The following is an 8,968-nucleotide window of genomic DNA, read 5'->3' on the forward strand; positions in this document are numbered from 1 at the left end:
AAACATAAAAATTGTACATTAATTAAATGTTTTATAATATAAATATATAGTTTTTGTTTTATTAAATGTTTAAATATTATATGTTTTATAATAAATTGTATAAAATATAAGTTGTTGTGTAATTACAAGTTTTTAATATTTTTTACAGGTTCGATAAAACAAGAATAAACTTGGCGTTGCAAATGGGATTAAGATGATTCTTGGACCTGTAGAAAGTTGATATTAATATCTACAATATTGGTGTCAAGCATGAGATAAAAATCCTCTCACAATTGGGATCAAATTAAGCCACAAATAGAGTTACCAAAGGAGTGGCAGTTTTACCATGCTCTAGTATTTTGACCATATCTCTCAAATTACTTGGTCAAATGATTTTAAAAAAATACCACAACTAGACAACTCAATTATCCACATGTTTCTTTTTATATGAAGAAGCAAATTCCAAGAAGAAGATTTTCAAAAGTGATGTGTAATATAATTTAATATCTTGGAACACCAATGAAGACTTTTGTGTAAAAAAATAATATTTTATTTGTGGTTGTCTCCCCAAATTTGGCTATAAATAGGGGTGCATTGTAATGTATTGAGATATCCCTAATTCTATGAACAAACATTTGAGTTCATAATATTTCTCTCTATATTTTTCCTTTATTTCTTCATTTAAATATAATTAGCATGATAATTTCATATTCAAAGTTTTACACTTTGAATAATGAATAGCTACTTCCTAAAGTTGAGATGAAAAGGTGAAACTCTTGGCATGATAATAAGGTTACTAAAAGGTAAGAATTTATGTTTTATATTATTTAATCATTATTTATTGTTTATGTTATATTTATTTCTTTAAGCATTTTTATACCATACTTATAAGTGGGAGTTTTGATTTATTGTTGCTATATGTTACACTAAATTCTTGGTACCATTTAAATGTTAGTTTGGTATTACCAACCATTTAAAGTGGATGCCTTGATTTATTATATATGAATATATTATATTATTAATTTCTTGGTACCATTTAAATGTTAGTTTGGTTTTACCAACCATTTAAAGTGGGAACCTTGATTTACTATATATAAATATATCATAATATTAATTTCTTGGTATTATTTAAATGTTAGTTTGGTTTTACCAACCATTTAAAGTGGGAACCTTGATTTAGTGTTTACAAATATATATAGCACAATAAATACTTGACCACATTTATAAGTTTTAGTATATATTATATACTTATAAGATAATAATATATAACATAATATAAATATGATTATTTAATATATTGGAACCATTTTATTAAGTGGGTTTCAATATTGTTCGTTAATGTTAACTTTATTAAAATATTAAGAGTGGATCCTTTAATCTCAACTACTTAAATTAAAATTAGAACAATTAAAATTTACCCATTAAAGATTCAAACAATTAAAATTAAAAAGAAACAAAAAACAAAAACAAAACAAAAAGACATTGTAGTGGACTTGTAATTACCTTAGCTTCCCTGTGGATACGATATTCGGACTCACCGAATTATACTACTTGTGGACAACCTGCTCTTGGGAGTGCAACAATCAAAGTCGCAACAAGTTTTTGGCGCCGTTGCCGGGGAAATATAATTTAATTTCAAGTCTATTTAATTTTGTTTATAGTTTATTTTTCTTTATTTAAATTTTTATTGCTTTTGTGTGTTTTTATTTTTTTTGCATTTGCATTTGCATGAGCATTTGGTCACGTACACTTAGTGGTCGACTCATTCGAAATAACCCTTTATTTTTACAAAACATGGCGGAAGAACCCATCCAAGAAAATGAAGATGGAATTCAATCTCAACATGATCATGATAGACGAAGAACACTTAGAGATCACATGAATCCTACACGTACTAGTGCACCTTCATGTCTAGTTTTTCCCCCTGATGCATCTCATTTCAATTTTAAGCCTGGTATTATCCAACTTTTACCCAATTTTCATGGCTTAGATTCTGAAAATCCATACATGCATTTACGAGAGTTTGAAGAAGTGTGCAACACATATAATGATCTAAATTGTAGCATGAACACCATTCGACTTAAGCTTTTTCCTTTTTCTTTAAAAGATAAAGCTAAAACTTGTCTACAAAATCTTAGATCGGGATCCATTCGAACTTGGGATGAATTGCAACAACAATTTTGGAAAAAGTTTTTTCCATCTCATAGAACAGATTCTTTCAAAAGGCAAATCATTACTTTCACTCAAAAACAAGGAGAAACTTTTTATCAGTGTTGGGATAGATACAAAGAATTGCTTAATCTTTGTCCACATCATGGTTTTGAAATTTGGAGAGTTGTTTCTCAATTTTATGAAGGCTTAACACCTAAAGATAGGCAAATTGTTGAATTTATGTGTAATGGAACATTTGAAGATAAAGATCCAAATGAGGCAATTGAGTATCTCGATTCATTAGCTGAAAATGCTCAAAATTGGGACACTATAGGTACAATCGAACCATCAAACAAGATTCAATCTCCTACATCTGGTGGAGGTATGTACACTCTCAAAGATGAACATGATCTTCAAGCTAGATTTACATCTTTGGCAAGAAAAGTTGAGGCACTTGAATTGAAAAAGAATGGTCAATTAAAATCTGTTCAAGAAATTCGTGTCACATCTGTGATACAAGTGATCATTTTACAAAAGATTGTCCCACTTTGCCCTCTTTTAAAGAATGTCTCCATGAACAAGCCAATGTTTTGAACAATTTCAAAAGGCCAAATTTTGAACCATTTTCTCAAAATTACAATCCAGGTTGGCGAAATCATCCAAATTTTAGTTGGAGGAATGATAATGCTGCATAATTTTCACAACCACATTTCCAAAATCAACAAAATTTTCAAAATTATGCACCTTATGTTCCTCCACCTAAAAGAAATTTGGAAGATACATTGAATTCTTTCATTGCAAAGCAAGAGTCTATCAATACTCAAACTGCTCAAACCATGACATATTTGAAAGATACTCTTGCTAAATTTGCATTTGCACTTAATGTTCATGAAAAAAGTAAATTTCCTTCACAACCTCTGCCTAATCCCAAGGATCATCATTCACAAACTGGAACTTCTGGAACTCAACCGATGGATCAGGTAAAATCTGTTATTACCCTTCGAAGTGGTAAGGTTGTGGAAAAATCCATTCTTGAACCTTGTGAAGATGATGATAAATCAACTCCAAAGGGTAAGGATGTGGAACCCATAACTTGCAAAGAGGAGGTTCAACAGACAGTGTCACCACCATTCCCTCATGCATTGAAAAATACAAAAAAATCAAATTTGAATTCTGATATATATGATATTTTTAAACAAGTAAAAGTTAATATTCCTTTATTAGATGCAATAAAACAGGTACCATCATATGCCAAATTTTGAAAGACTTGTGCACTGTGAAAAGAAAATTGAATGTGAAAAAGAAAGCATTTTTAGCCGAACAAGTAAGTGCAATCATTCAAAATAATAATACTTTGAAATACAAAGACCCTGGTTGTCCTACTATTTCATGTATTATTGGAAAACGAAAGATTAAAAAAGCCTTGCTTGATCTTGGAGCTAGTGTGAATTTACTTCCATATTCAGTTTATCAAGAACTCAATCTAGGCGAGTTAAAATCAACTTCGGTAACACTTTTACTTGCCGATAGATATGTTAAAGTGCCAAGAGGTATGATAGAAGACGTATTGGTCCAAGTTGATAACTTTGTATATCCTGTCGATTTCATAGTTTTAGATACACAACCTATCAAAGCTTGTAAGGCAATTCCTGTAATTCTGGGTCGTCCATTTTTAGCAACTTCTAATGCCCTTATAAATTGCAGGAATGGAATAATGAAGTTGTCATTTGGTAACATGACCTTGGAGCTCAATGTTTTTTATCTTTGTAAGCAACCACATGACAAAGGAGATGAAAGTGAAGATGAAAATCTTATTGAAACTCTTGTGGAAGAAAACATTCAAGAAGGAAGTACTCGTGATCAATTAGATATTTGTTCAATTGAAACTGTTAAAGAAAATATTGAAATTGATCTTGATGATTTTATCAGGTATCACTCGTTACCAGGATCAGAGAAAGAATTTGAGGCAAAATATGAGAACAAAGATGAACCACCCATATTGGAGTTAAAACCCTTGCCAGAAGAATTGAAGTATGCATTTCTTGGAGAAGATGAAACATATCCGGTGGTAATTTCTTCCAAACTAGCAAGTGATCAAGAAGGTAAATTAGTTGATATGCTTAAAAGACATAAAAATGCAATTGGTTGGACACTAAAAGATCTCAAGGGCATTAATCCACTAATTTGCACACACAAAATTCATTTAGAAGAAAATGCTAAAACATCTCAACAACCACAAAGGAGATTAAATCCACACATGAAAGATGTTGTGAAAACTGAAGTTCTCAAACTACTTGATGTTGGGATTATCTACCCTATTTTTGATAGTAAGTGGGTAAGCCCAACACAAGTAGTTCCAAAAAAATCTGGCATCACAGTGATAAAAAATGAAAAAAAGGTGAATTGTTAACAAGTCGAGTCCCATCTAGTTGGCGGATGTGTATTGATTATAGAAAATTAAATGACGCCACTAGAAAAGATCATTTTCCATTACCATTTTTGGATCAAATTTTAGAAAGAGTAGCAGGTCATCCATACTACTGTTTTCTTGATGGATATTCAGGTTATTATCAAATTCCCATTGTACTTGAAGATCAAGAAAAAACTACATTCACATGTCCTTTTGGAACATTTGCATTCAGAAGGATGCCATTTGGTTTATGCAATGCCCCAGCAACATTTCAAAGATGTATGCTAAGCATTTTTTGCGACATGGTTGAAAATTGTTTGGAAATTTTCATGGATGATTTAACTGTCTTTGGGAATACATTTGATAATTGTCTTGAAAATTTGGAAAAAGTTTTAAAAAGATGCGAGGAAAAAGGTCTTATTTTAAATTGGGAAAAATGTCATTACATGATTACTTCTAGAATTGTTTTGGGACGTGTCGTGTCATCTCATGGAATTGAAGTTGATAAAGCAAAAGTTGATGTCATTGCCAATTTACCCCCTCCAAAAACCATTAAAGAAATTCGCTCATTTTTGGGACATGCTGGATTTTATCGGAGGTTTATAAAGGACTTTAGTTTAATCTCTAAACCCATTTGTAACCTCTTAACAAAAGACACTGCATTTGAGTGGACTCAAGAATGTCAAAATGCTTTTGATAAAATTATTCGACATTTAACATCAGCTCCTATCATGCAACCTCCTGACTGGTCTTTACCATTTGAAATCATGTGCGATGCGAGTAATTATGCAGTCGGTGCAGTACTGGGTCAAAGAAGAAACGGTAAGCCTTATGTGATATATTATGCAAGTAGAACTTTAAACAATGCTCAAATGAATTACTCCACAACTGAAAAAGAACTACTTGCTGTAATATTTGCATTAGATAAATTTCGTTCTTATTTGATTGGATCAACGACTATTGTGTTTACTGATCATTCTGCTATTCGATATTTGTTGACCAAACAGGATGCAAAGCCACGACTGATACGATGGATTTTGTTACTCCAAGAATTTGACATTGTGATCAAAGATAAAAAAGGAACCGAGAATGTCGTAGCCGATCATTTATCGAGACTAGTAAAAGGATCATCTTGTGAAATGACACCAATTAACGATAATTTTCCTGATGAACATCTATTTTCAGTTACTACTACACCTTGGTTTGCTAACATAGTAAATTTTCTTGTGACAGGAAAAATGCCACCGCAATGGAGTTCCCAAGATAAAAGAAAATTTTTGAATGAGGTAAAAAACTTTTATTGGGATGATCCGTATATGTTCAAGTATTGTCCAGATCAAAATTTTCGACGTTGCATATCCGACAATGAGGTAAGTAGTGTCATTAAATTTTGTCATTCAGAAGCATGCGGAGGACATTTTTCTTCAAAGAAAAAGGCTGCAAAAATCTTGCAGTGTGGATTTTATTGGCCCACTTTGTTTAAAGACACCCACGAAATCTGCAAGATCTGTGAAAATTGTCAAAAATTGGGTGCGATTTCAAAAAGAAACATGATGCCTTTGAATCCTATCATTGAAATCTTTGACTGTTGGGGAATTGATTTTATGGGACCTTTTCCATTGTCGTTTGGATACTTGTATATTTTAGTTGCAGTTGATTATGTTTCCAAATGGATAGAGGCAATTCCATGTCGAAAAAATGATCATAAATTCGTCATCAAATTTTTAAAAGAAAATATTTTTAGTAGATTTGGAATTCCTCGAGCCATGATAAGTGATGGGGGAACTCACTTTGTTAATAAACCATTTGCTTCATTATTGAAAAAATATGGTATTACTCATAAAGTAACTACTCCTTATCATCCTCAAACAAATGGACAAGTTGAATTAGCTAATAGGGAGATAAAGCAAATTTTGGAAAAAACTGTTAACTCAAATAGAAAAGATTGGTCTCTGCGACTTAATGATGCACTTTGGGCATATCGAACAGCTTTTAAAACATCATTGAATATGTCTCCCTATAGGTTGGTTTATGGAAAATATTGTCATTTGCCTGTGGAATTGGAACATAAAGCTTATTGGGCGATCAAAACTTTAAATTCAAGCATGGATGATGCCAACAAATTGCGTAAATTGCAACTTAATGAACTTGATGAACTCAGAAATGACGCGTATGAGAATTCAAGAATTTATAAAGCAAAAATCAAATCATTTCATGATAAAACAATTCTTAGAAAATCTTTTGAGATTGGTAAAAAAGTTTTGCTTTATAATTCTCGACTTCACATATTCCCAGGAAAATTACGATCAAGATGGACAGGCCCATATGTTGTAAAGCATGTGTATACTTATGGAGTTGTGGATATTGAAAATCCTAAAAATGGTGATATTTTTAAAGTAAATGGACAAAGGCTTAAACCATTTTTAGAAAATGAAATCTTTCAAGAAGAGTTTATTTCCCTTTCTGATCCTTGATTTTTTTTTTGTTGCATTTAAGTTTGTTTGTTTTTATTTCAGTTTTTCTTAATATTTTTATTTTTCCGGTTAAATGGCGGATAACGGTACTCCGTGACTCTCATAGTCGGTTAAATCAGTTTCCCACAATTGCTGATACAAAAATAAAAAAAAATAATTTCTTTTCAAAATGGATGAAATTCTCTCAAAAATTTGTAAATATTTTCCCTCTGTTTCTGAAAATGTTCTAAAAAAAATTTATGCAGGAAGGTGTGAAAGATTGAGATTGCTAATGCAAAAAGGAATTCCAGAAGATATTCGTCTTGTAATAGAAGCTAAGGTCCGATTAGGAGGAGAAGTTCCACAATCATTGCTCATTCGGTATTTGCCTGGATTAGGAAAAAGCACTTATGCGAAAAAACGAAGGGCCAAAATTTTAGGGGTTTGTCATAAGTGTGCAAGATGAACTTGTGACAAACGATGCAGATCTTTGGGATGTGTTTCCAATAACAGAAAAGATAAAATTGGTTTCATTAAGAATGTGCTGAGTAAGGAGTCTTTAGATAACATCTTATTGACTCTTGAGACGCATTCTAGTGGACATGTGCATATTGAACTTCTCCGTTTATGGAAACAATTCCAAGATGAGCGTCATAGTCTTGGGAATCCGACTAAAAAAGACCATGTTTGCCAATTTATAAGAAAATTGGATTGGAAGCATATCCTTGACTCATAGAAGGCGTTGAAGCCGTTTCTGGACATAAAACCAGAAGAAAATTGTGAGGCACAATCACACTACTGTTTATATAGCGTGTGTCATTATTGTTTTTACTATTTATTCTGTTTACAGCTGTGACCCATAGTTTTGTCATGATAACATATTACTCCTCTAAAATCTCTCATCTTTCTCTCTATTTTCGCAGAAAAAAAAAAAAGTAAAAACATGGCTGGATCCTCTGCACAAACATTGAAAAATATTTGTGTATTTTGTGGGTCGAGTCGTGGAAAAAATGAAGTGTTTGTAGAAGCAGCGAATAATCTTGGAAAGATATTGGCTGAGAGAAAAACTCACTTGGTATATGGGGGAGGTAATATTGGGTTAATGGGATCTATTTCAACATCTGCTCATCTTGGAGGTAGTCAGGTTTTGGGTATTATTCCTACAGCTTTAGCTGAAGGAAATATTACAGGTGTTACGATTGGGGAGGAATTAAAAGTTTCTTCTATGTATGAAAGAATCACTCAAATGATTGAAAATTCTGATGCTTTTATTGCACTACCAGGTGGTTTTGGTACATTAGAAGAAATTTTTCACACTGTTTCTTGGGCACAACTTAATATCCACAATAAACCTGTGGGCTTGTTGAATATCAATAATTATTTTGACAGTTTGTTGACATTTCTTGATTAAGCTGTGGAACAGAATTTCATTTCAGAAAATTCACGACGGATGTTCTACTGTGCTTCGACTGCCGACCAATTAATTGATGATTTGGAAGCTTTTGTTCATAAAGCCTGATCCGATGATAACAAAGATCAATTGGTCGCAATCAAGCAGTAAGAAAAGGAAGTTGGATCATTGATTCAAAAGTCCGTGGATTGGTTTGCGTTTGTTTCAGTTTATTATCTTCAATAAAATTCCAGGTGATATCTCTTTCATTACGTACTCTTATTAATAGTTATTTTTGACATTAGGGACAATGTCATATTCTGATTGGGGGGAGAACGAACTTATAAAAAAAAAAAAATTTAAAAAAAAAATAAATAAAAATAATAATATATATTATTTTAAAATAAAATCATGTTGTATTGTTTGTATCTTAGTAATTTTTGCAAAAATTGTCATACATTACATGTTTGAAAGATTTAAATTAGAACATGCATTAATCTATTTAAGAATGTTTAAATTTTTATTTGAAAAAAAAAGTCAATTTTAATATTCTGATCAATATAAAAAATATGATTTATGAAATCT

The 8,968-nt window shown here is 31.6% G+C and overlaps 1 non-coding gene and 1 pseudogene across 1 annotated transcript; one reads left to right on the forward strand and one right to left on the reverse strand.

Moving 5' to 3' along the window:
• Window positions 1-1,773: 1,773 nt before the first annotated feature.
• LOC142504970 (uncharacterized) overlaps window positions 1,774-8,968 on the forward strand; it is a 23,057-nt pseudogene continuing 15,862 nt past the window's right edge.
• LOC142513030 (small nucleolar RNA R71) lies at window positions 2,192-2,300 on the reverse strand. The gene has a single exon (XR_012808998.1). It is a non-coding gene; the product is annotated as a small nucleolar RNA R71 (small nucleolar RNA).

Source organism: Primulina tabacum, chromosome 10 (assembly GCF_025594145.1).
Source record: "Primulina tabacum isolate GXHZ01 chromosome 10, ASM2559414v2, whole genome shotgun sequence".
In the NCBI taxonomy this organism is placed as follows: domain Eukaryota; kingdom Viridiplantae; phylum Streptophyta; class Magnoliopsida; order Lamiales; family Gesneriaceae; genus Primulina; species Primulina tabacum.